The sequence below is a fragment of the Hippocampus comes genome, unplaced genomic scaffold, assembly GCF_001891065.2.
Source record: "Hippocampus comes isolate QL1 unplaced genomic scaffold, H_comes_QL1_v1.1 scaffold94, whole genome shotgun sequence".
Classification (NCBI taxonomy): Eukaryota; Metazoa; Chordata; class Actinopteri; order Syngnathiformes; family Syngnathidae; genus Hippocampus; species Hippocampus comes.
In genome coordinates this window covers 3,019,479-3,029,971 of record NW_017806059.1, presented here as the reverse complement: position 1 = coordinate 3,029,971, position 10,493 = coordinate 3,019,479, and positions in this window count along the sequence as shown.

Genomic DNA, 10,493 nt, shown 5'->3' with positions numbered 1-10,493 from the left:
ATTGCCACACACACACACACACACACACACACACACACACACACACACACACACACACACACACACACACACACGACCTTGTTGGATACAAGGACACACAATTGAGGAAGTGATTTTGTGATTCTGTCTGTGGAATTGTAAATAGGAGTGAATCAATCCATACTATAAAGGCCAAATCTAGAATGACAAAGCAGAACAGCGCAGTGTTGCTCCCAGCCATTCAGAAATAAGCCACTAAAATGCTGACCACTGTCATAAAACAGTGGGATGACAACATTTACAATTACAATTAATTAAATATCGGCTTCAATATATTTCATGAACTGACAAACTGTATGTACAGGTGGATGCCAAAAATTAGAATATCGATGGAAAGTCTTTTGATTTCAATACAGGTTTTTTTTTTTTTTTTTAATGAAACCTTCGTTATATTGGTTCACCACACATAAAGTGAAATACTGTATTCCAAGAATTTATCAGTTTCAATTTTGATGATTTTGGCAGAAAGACACACACACACACGCACACGCACACGCACACACACACACACACACACACACACACACACACACACACACATCCAATGTTTCACAATATTGGAATATCATGCCAAAGTTCAACACTGTAGGCTTCAGCTGTCACAATTTTGTCAGCTAGTTAACGCAAAACAACTGCAGATGTTTTCTCAGCTTTTAAATGAGCTCCGTCTGGTTAAGTAGTCTTTAGAATCATGAGGAAAACTGCTGACTGTACAATTGTGCAGAAGATTAACATTGACATCTTCCATCGGGAGAAAAGGTCTCAAAAAGTAACTGCAAAAGAAGCTGGATGGTCACAGAGCGCTATATCAAAGTACAGAGTGTTGAGAGGAAGGGAAAAATGTGGCCGAGAAATGTGCACAAAGTGACTGGGATGACTGCAGGCTAATGAGATTGTCAAGCAAAGGCGGTTCAGAAATATGGTGAGATTCATAGGGAGTGGACTGCGGCTGGTGTCGGTGCATCAAGAACCAGCACATACAGATGTCTGCATGACATGGGCGACAGCTGTTGAATTCCATGACTCAAGTCGCTCCAAAACCAAAACCCACATCAGAAGCATCTGTGCTGGGCTAAGGAGAAGTTGTACTGGTCCGTTGCTCACTGGTCCTAAGTCCTCTTTTCAGATTCAAGTAAAATATGCAGTTCATTTGGAAATCAAGGTCCCAGAGTCTGGAGAAGCACAAATGTCAAACTGCTTAAAGTCCAGGGTGAATTTTCCACAGTGAGTAACCATGTCACTTGCTGGTGGGGGTCCATTGTCTTTTACCAAGCTCACAGTCAATGCAACCCGGAAATTTTCGAGCACTTCATGCTTCCTGCTGCCGACGACCTATTTGGAGACAATTATTTTACTTTCCAGCAGCATTTGGCACCTGCCTACATAGCCCAAACTACCGATACCTGTTGTAGTAGCTATGGAATATTAATAGCTGATTCGCAAGCAAACTCGCTTGACTTGAACCTAGGGCTAAACGATTATGGAAAATAATGTCATTGTGATCGTCTTTCCCTAAAAATTGCGATTTGATTCTGATAGATTGATTATTTTTAGTTATCATACATTCACTTATTATTAATGTTATTATTGTTATTTTGATATTGATTGATTGATTGATTGATTATGCTCGCAAAGAAGAAAGCTTATGCCTGCAATGATAAATTGATTATGCTTGCAAAGATGAACGCTTATGCCTGCAATCATTAATTGACTATGCCTGCAATGAAGAACGCTTATGCTTCTAATAAAGATATATTAATCACTATGTGCTCACATTTATAATCCTTTGTATTATATTTATATACTCACATTTATAATCAAGAATGCTTAGTGCACTGTGTGGAAGTTTAGGGACGCAACCACCTTTCCGAGGATGTGGTTGGGAAGAGATAAGTGTTAAGCCTAAACAGGAGCAAGGTTGGACAGTGAATGGAGCCATCAACACCAGCTGCAGCGTGATTTTTTTGTAACAATTGCACACATGTACGTAATTTACACTCACATTCACACACATAATCAAACAAGTTCAGTGTGTCTTCAACAGCCCCCACCCTTTAGGTTGGACACACCTATGCAGTAGATTTCCCAATAAATAAGGGGGTGAAGGGGGAGATCGTGAGGGGTGACGTGCCGAGAACTGAAACCGAACGCTTCTCCTTGTTCCCTCCTGGTACCAGAATTGAGTCTCCAGGCTCCTCCTTGTGTTTTATTCCTGAGTGTCAAATTGGATAAACCTGAAAGATTCCGAAAGTATCTTTCAACACTGAATGTTTATTACAACAAACAGTATCAGATATGTTATGCGTGATAGAATACTGCGGCAAATTAATTCATATTAAAGATAGTTTACAGGTTACAGGTATAAACTTACGAAATATTTTGACATGCAGTTTGCCCACCCTGATTCTGTCTCACAGGTTTGGTAAAAACATACGTTTATACTAGACTGTAAAGGTGCAAACTCAGATTACAACAATAATAGAAACAAATCAGTAGCTTTGCCACTATACGCCTCACTTCGTTTTATGAAACATAATATGTAAACGTGAAATGTACTTCTTAAATCACTCACTCAAGTTATTAAGGAGCCCCAGACATAACATTTGAAAAACAAAAACAAAAAAAAACCTACTGTTTGCACATGCTGTAACTATTATGTGCACACGAAGAACAACTTTGCGGGCATGAGCTACTACTTTGTTCGCATGTACTACTACATTTTGTGCACAAAATAGTTCCATAAAATAGTGTGCATGAAGAATTATTCTTGCGCATGAAATAGAGTGTGCGTACAAAGTAGTCGTGGCTCCTTTGAGGTCACTTGAAAAAGGAAATTGAATTTACCTTCTTTCAAAGTTGAACAATTGAAGGAAAGCTACATAATGGACAGTGACAGCGTTATTGAATTGTATTTTAAACTCTCAAAGTAGTAATTGGTGTCCACAAATAAGTACTTGGTGTGCAAAAATTAGTAGTTCCTGCGCAACCGTACCTCTTCTGGCAATTCTCAAGCACGCGCAGTAGATGCTGTCACAAGGTACGGAAAGTATGCGAGTCCAAATAGATTGTATACTGATTAATCACAATGGTTAACATCATGGAAATCATCATCATGTTTGTACGTTGGCAAGCCTCAGAAGCGACCCCACTGACAAAGCCATCAAGTAGAGCCTCCTCCAGCCTGTCCTCAAAATCACACTTTGTAGCGAGTTGGCGTAGCTCAGCGACATTCTGTAACCGTCTGGCTGTTTTCCTGGTCACACTTAGGGTACCTGAAACGCTCAGCTATCATCAATGGCTAAAGTTCATAGCACTTCCTCACATTCTATGATGAGGAGTGCAACTAGCAATAAGACTATTTGCGGAGAACCTAGGGCTGAACGATCACATCCTCCGCAAAAGTCTTACTGCTAGTCACACTCCTCATCATAGAATTTTTTTGGTTTGTGAGGACAGTACTGGTTAATTTGTTATACTTGTTCTTGATTTCATGTGATTGAATTCACCTAATTTCATTTTGTGTATTTCTCGGTGATCATTCTTTCCTTGCAATTGGCAAGCCCTTTCTGTTCTCATTTGGTTTTCCTGGCTTTTTGTCACCAGCGCTTTTTGGTGAGTACTTTGTCACTTTTCTCGCTTTTTTTAAATAAACCTCTTTTGTTATCGCCATTTATCTGAGTCTGCATTTGTGGGATCAAGTGAAGTATAGTAAGATAAGATGGCTTACTTTTTTTCTATTCCTCTTATCCACACGAGGGTTGCGTGCGTGCTGGAGCCTCTCCCAACAATCCTCGGGCAGTAGGCGAGGGACATCCTGAACTGGTTGCCAGCCAATCACAGGGCACACATAGACAAACAACCATTTGCTCTCACAATAACACCTATCATTACACCTACAATTAAGAGTGTTCAATCAACCTACCATGCATGTTTTTGGAATGTAAGAGGAAACCGGAGGACCCCGAGAAAACCCACACAGGTATAGCGAGACCATGCAAACTCCACACAAGAAGGCTGGACCCGAACCTGCATCTCTGCACTGTGAGGGGGGCGTGCTAACTAGGCGACCATCGTGCCGCCCCACATCTCATTTTTAAAATACATCTGTGCTCTATGGACAGAGAAAATACCGATGATTATTTTATCACCAGAATGATCCAGAGTGTTTTGGTTTCGCAGATAATTTCCTAAAATAATTCTAATTTCATGAGGACATTAATTTGCTTTATAACTAGAGTCCGGTCATTTTTCTCCTTAGCCCAGTTGAGATGCTTCCTATGGTGGCTCAGGCTCAGAAGTGACTTGAACCAAAGAACCTGAAAGTTGCAGCCCATTTTCCAGATGTGTCCGAACGTGGCGGTTTGTGAAGCGAAAACTCCCACCCCATTCATCTCTTCCTGGAATTTTGCCAAATTCTTGAATCTTCTATGTTTGATGATCCACTGAAGCCCATGGTCATCTCTTTTACCAGTGCATCTTCTTTTGCTACATTTTGCCCTTCTGCTTGACTTTTCATTGATATTTTTGGACACAGCACCCTGAACAGCCAGCCTCCGTAGCTATGAACTCCTGTGACTTCCACATCCTGTGGAGTGAAAAATAATGGTCTTCTGGCCAGTTGTCAAGTCTGCAGTCTTCCCCAAATTGGACCGAACTGAGACAATTGAACCGACTGAAGCAATTTAATTACAGCTGTGATTTTTCAAAAACCTCTTTTTGTGGTTTCTTTGACTGTGCCCGTACGCAGAGTCACCGCTTGGAATTGAAGCGGATTTACATGGGACAGGAGAGGTGAACCAATCTCTTTTTTCCATCATGGACGCGACAGCTTCTTGTTGACTTTCAAATTTAGCTTGTAGCCAACATGTGCAAATTTTGAGCATGACATCTCTGATCCACTGGTGAAAAGACACTGTGATTCTCTCCTCTTTCATCTATAACTGCTTCAAACAACGAAGCGTATGAGGGAGTGGTTAAGATTGCACGACTGTTCGTGTTTTTATGTTATGTGTTGTGTTTATTATTTTACTTATGTTAACTGTTTTGTAAAGTGCTTTGTTACAGCTGCAGCTGTTGTGAAAGTGCGATATAAATCAGGATGTATGATATTGTATTGTAGGTATGTATATATAAATTGATTTAGTACAATAGCTCAAAGAAGTAGAACTTCCGTTGTTGGCTCTGTCTAATTTTTGTTTCTGTCATGGCGCCTTCAGCTGTATCCTAGTTGTTCTTCACTTATAGGTTATATGCAAACACAAACATTTACAAGAACCACACACTGACGAACCACTTGAGGGCTCAGAATAAATTGAGGTAAAAAAATATGAAAAACATTTCACTCTGTCCTGCTTTGGAATTGGGACATAACCCAAGTTAAATATAGCTATTCCAAAGTACTTTTCACTATTCATAGCACTAGTGGTGTAGTGCTATCCTTCATTCAGATGACACAGGTTCGATTACCAGTCAGTGCCCTGATACCCAGTCAATGCCAGTTCCAAGCCTGGAAAAAAAAATTTATGGGTTGCATTCAGAAGGGCATTCGGCAATAATAATAATAAAAACAATAATAACTGTGCCAAACAAATCATGCAAGTGTTGTTATGTGGCATCCGCTTATGTGACAAGCCAAAGGGGACAAAATCTTTTCTTCAATGAGAATATATTGAAAATCTTAAAGGTCAAGTTCCAAGGACTTTTCTGAATCTGTTAAAGTTCATTTCCTCATTGCTACCCATAATATGTTTTGTCATACATACATATCACTTCCTCCAGTTGTCAACCCAAAAAAACTCATTCCAAGTGTTTGAAAAGCTACTGGAAGCTTGAGGGATGGTGGGTACAGTTACTCAAGCCACAACTAGGGTTACTGGAAGTGACGTATTAGTAGCTGGCCAGCATGCTATAACAAAGACATACTGTACAATTTTTATGCTCTACACAACACAGTACATTCAACGGAGAGCGATATTTTAGAATTAGAGGAAGAGGATTTTTCCACACGAGAGCGGAAAGAAGCAGTTGTTTTCAGTCATGTTTGAGTCAATCAGGTCATTGGAGCTGGTCAGTGTCCCTAGGTGTGAGTGTGAGTGCGGATGGTTGTTCATGTCTGTGTGCCCTGTGATTGGCTGGCAACCGGGTCAGGGTGTCCCCCGCCTACTGGCCGAAGACAGCTGGGATAGGCTCCAGCACCCCCCGCAACCCTTATGAGGATAAAGCGGATCAGAAAATGGATGGATAGATGGTTTATCATATGCACCGGAAAAACAAAGATAGCACTAAACAAGAAAAGGGCCTGTTTAGAACACTTTTTTTTTTTCAATGGCTCAATTCATAAAATCACCATTTTTGGGTGTCGTAGGTGCATGCAAATAACTACTCACCTCTTGCCTGGGCTGCTTCTCAAATGTACCGTGACGATTGGCGTTATTCCTGCTGCTGCTGTTGAGCAACCTCCAACTGGGTCCGATAGTTGCTTCAAAAGCCTCTGCGTCCCAGGCACCTGCTGACCCAGTTGTCGGTTGTTGATTGGCAACTGTTTGTAGCCTGAAGGCACACCCAGCACCGATTGGAGGTCGTTCCCGAGATGGGCTGCTGCTGGGGGTTGAAGTCACCTTTGCCGAAGGAAAAATCATTCATTGGCACGGGAGCTGGTTTCAGCCTGGGTTGAATGACACTCGCGTATCCGATGCTCTCTGCTAAATGTTTACTGAAGCACATCAGTTCAAAATGATCATCAAAGAGCTTGGACGACTTGCTTGGCGACCACAGTTGATGACGCTTTCTTCCCTGTGATTAGCTTTCCGATTAATCGGTCACCTATATCTTTATCCCTAGCTAACTGAAGAAACTCTTACCACTCCCTTCAGAATTAGTGCAATCAACTGACACACAATGAACTAATCAAGCAAGTCAAGAGCAACTGAACACAAAGAGCAAACAGTGGCCTGCCACAGTAACCACTAAATAGTTGGTCTGTGAAATCCTAGCTCCGGAAAAAACCTAGAGACAAGAGGACGTGAGATTCAAACTGCGTACAACACATTCTGAATGTTATTCATTGAATAAAGTGCTGTCTATCTAATCCAGGGGTGGCCAACCTGTCAGACACTAAGTTTTTTTTACTGTGTTACTGCAAAGAGCCACATCACACACACTCTCATAAACACACACACACACACACACACACACACACACACACACACACACACCGACCGAAGATCGACTTTTGAAGTGACGAACCTCCCGCGATCGACCCGATCGTGCACGTGCAAGCATATACACGCACGCACACGGACGCCCAACCACGCACACATGCGCATACGCAAGCACACATGCATGCCGAGATGAGCGACAGCCGGAACGTCACCGAACATGAACGAAATCGAAACACACAAACACACTTTTTTTTCGCCTCCATATCCTCCTCCCAATGCTCGCGCTCGACTTGGGACCAGTCCGCTGGCTCCCGGTCGATCGCGATTGATGTATTGGGCACCCCTGCCTTAAAATCTGAGGTAATTCGCTGACTAGTTTAGCGCTTAGCGCTGAGCACCGTTGTTTGCGCATGAGTGGTGATTCAATTGTTATCTGATTGGTTGCCCTGTATGTCAATCAAGTAACGGGATTGCTGATAGGCTGACGTTGTAAGTTCTGTGTATTTAGCGCCGTTGTTTGAATGGCAGCGCCACCGCTGAGGCGTTTACGACGCTTGTCATTTGAAAGCCCGGGAGCCGCATTGAGCCAGCCAAAGAGCCGCATGCAGCTCGCGAGCCGCGGTTTGGCCACATTTTTTAATGACAGTTATGAATTGTAAGGGTCTCAAGAAAAATTTGGTCTCTGACCTTAAAATTATTGTTCCTCCAGAGTCTTCAAGTTAAATTTAAGACTATTAAGACCTATTGAAGACCATTTTCTTAAAAAAAGAAAAAAAAGAAAAAATGTGATACCTATTTTCTCAGCCATATTGGAGAGAAAAAAGTCTGTGAATTTGTGTTAATTTATTTCCCCAATGTGGAAACGTGGAACGTGTGCAGGATGTAAGAATGCAGCATATTGAGTAGGCTTCACAAGAGACACCACCACAGCGCAGACAACAGGCCAAGGAGGTGAAAAATCTAACAAAGATCTAAGTCTCAGCAGTTTGACTAACACTGAAGTTATTTTTTAAACATGAGTTGCATTGTTTTGTTTTTGTTTTTCTTTTTTTTTTTTTTTTACATTAGCTAATTACTTATTGCCTGCTGGGAATATGGGGAGTACTGTCGCGAGCGTGGTGGTGGAGGACCCCAAAAAGCAGGCAGGAGGGAGCAGTGGGGTGAGCTTGACAAAGTGTATTAAACACTGAGAAAACCAAATCCAAAACAAGCAAAGTCCGACAAACAACAAGAACTCAAAGTAACAACAAAACCCATGGCATAAGCAAAAAATATGACGTGATAAACACAAACCAACAGAAGCAGAAGCAACAACAGCAACAGCAACTGGGTCTCAGGTACCCGGATTGCTGCGGCTTTAGAAGCTGCTTTGGGACCAGTTGGAGGTTGCTCAACAGCAGCAGCATGGGCGCAACTTGGGAACGACCTCCAAGCGGTGTTGGGCGTGCCTTCGGGCTACGAACGGTTCCCAGTCAACAGCCGTCAACTGGGTCTGCAGGTACCTGGGTCGCTGCAACTTTAGGAGCTGCTTTGGGACTCAGTTGGAGGTTGCTCAACAGCAACAGCAACAGCAGCAGCATGGACAACGACACGGAACCTTCTCGTGGTGTCCGGCGGGAGGTCCTTCGGGACTTGCGAATCCATCTCACCCCACCCAGACTGCGCCCCGGGAGGCGCATCCCTTCACCTTCCTCCCCTTTTTACCTACCGGGGCTGTACTGTCCGCCCTACATCTCCGGTCCCTCCTTCTCCGGGCGGGCGACATAGAGCAGAACCCTGGCCCCAGGAGTCAAAGGATACTAAATGTGCCTGGTCCCTGATCAAAGACCTCAACGGCAAGTCCGCCAATGAGTCAGCAAAGACCCACAAACACAAAGGCCGTGAATATGCCACCGACAAAGCGAAGTCCAACGCCTTCAATGCTGAGTATGCTGCAGTGAGCAGAGGGAAAAGTGACCGGTCGAGCAGGAAGGCTCTACAAGCGCTCCGCAAGGATGTTCAAAGACTACGTGTGTTCCCTCGGCTGGCGCTTGAATCTCCGTTCACAGCAGATGATCTATCAAAGGCGCTGAAGCAACTCAAGCCGGGTAAGGCGGCAGGCCCAGATGATATACAACCTGAGCTGCTCAAACGCACCCTCCCCCCACCGCACAAGCATCCCTCTGCTCTATCTTTAATTGTTTGTTTGTTTGTTTGTTTGTTTGTTTATTGAACATATAGAACATACAATACAATAACAGATTGTCAAAAGTGAAGGCAAGTAAAAATTATAGGGGGCCTCCCACAAGGCTCAGTCCTTTCCCCGCTCCTCTTTATTATCTACATCAACGATCTCCTTAGCTCATTCGAACCCACCACGCTTGTCTCTGCCTATGCAGATGATCTGGCACTCGTTTGCAGCGATCGAAACCAGGAGGAAGCAGCGAAGAGACAGCAGTCTGAAGTAGACAAAGTGGCAAATTGGAGTGATGATGCCCGTCTCACTCTCAACTTGTCTAAAGTCGGAGGTAGCCTTCGTCACCATGGATGCAGCAGAATTCTCATGGAAGCCAAAGATGTATCTTGGGGACACCCTTCTCTCTACAAACTCCACCCCAACCTTACTCGGGCTGAAATATGATAGACAGCTTGCCTTCAACGAGCATGTACGCTGTGTCTCACAGACTATCCAACACCAGACCAACCTCCTCTACAAGCTCTCAGGCTCCTCCTGTGGCTGGCACCCGTCCGATCTCAAGTCTGTGTACATAGCAACCATGAGGAGTGTCGCCGAATATGCTGCCCCAGCATGGACGCCCTGGCTCTCGGCAAACAACACCAACAAGCTTGAACGCTGCCAACTGCAAGCAGCCAGAGCCATTACAGGGCAGGTCCGCTCAACTCCGGCTGAAGCCGTCCTCTTCGAAGCCAATCTCCCGCCTCTTACTTCCCGTTTTAAAAACCAAAAAATGCAGATGACTGGGCTCATCTCGCTACTACCGACGATAGGAGAATTTTATTATTATTATTAATTTATACCTGTCCAAAAGCGCCTGAAACGCTCAGACTGGCGCAGTATTACCACCCCTATCTTATCCCAACTCAACCTCATACGAGCGCCGGACACACCTAATTTAAGCTGGCCATTCCCCACTCTTCCAACAGTCCTTTTTACTCCTGTCCTCAAATCTGCCCTCCCCCCCCCCGCAAGTCCAGTTGGCAGCTGCCCTCGACACCATTCATCTAAAAGGCCCATTGGATCTGCACATCTATCAGAGATGAAAGTGGACTTTCCTGAAATTTCCGGAAAAATAA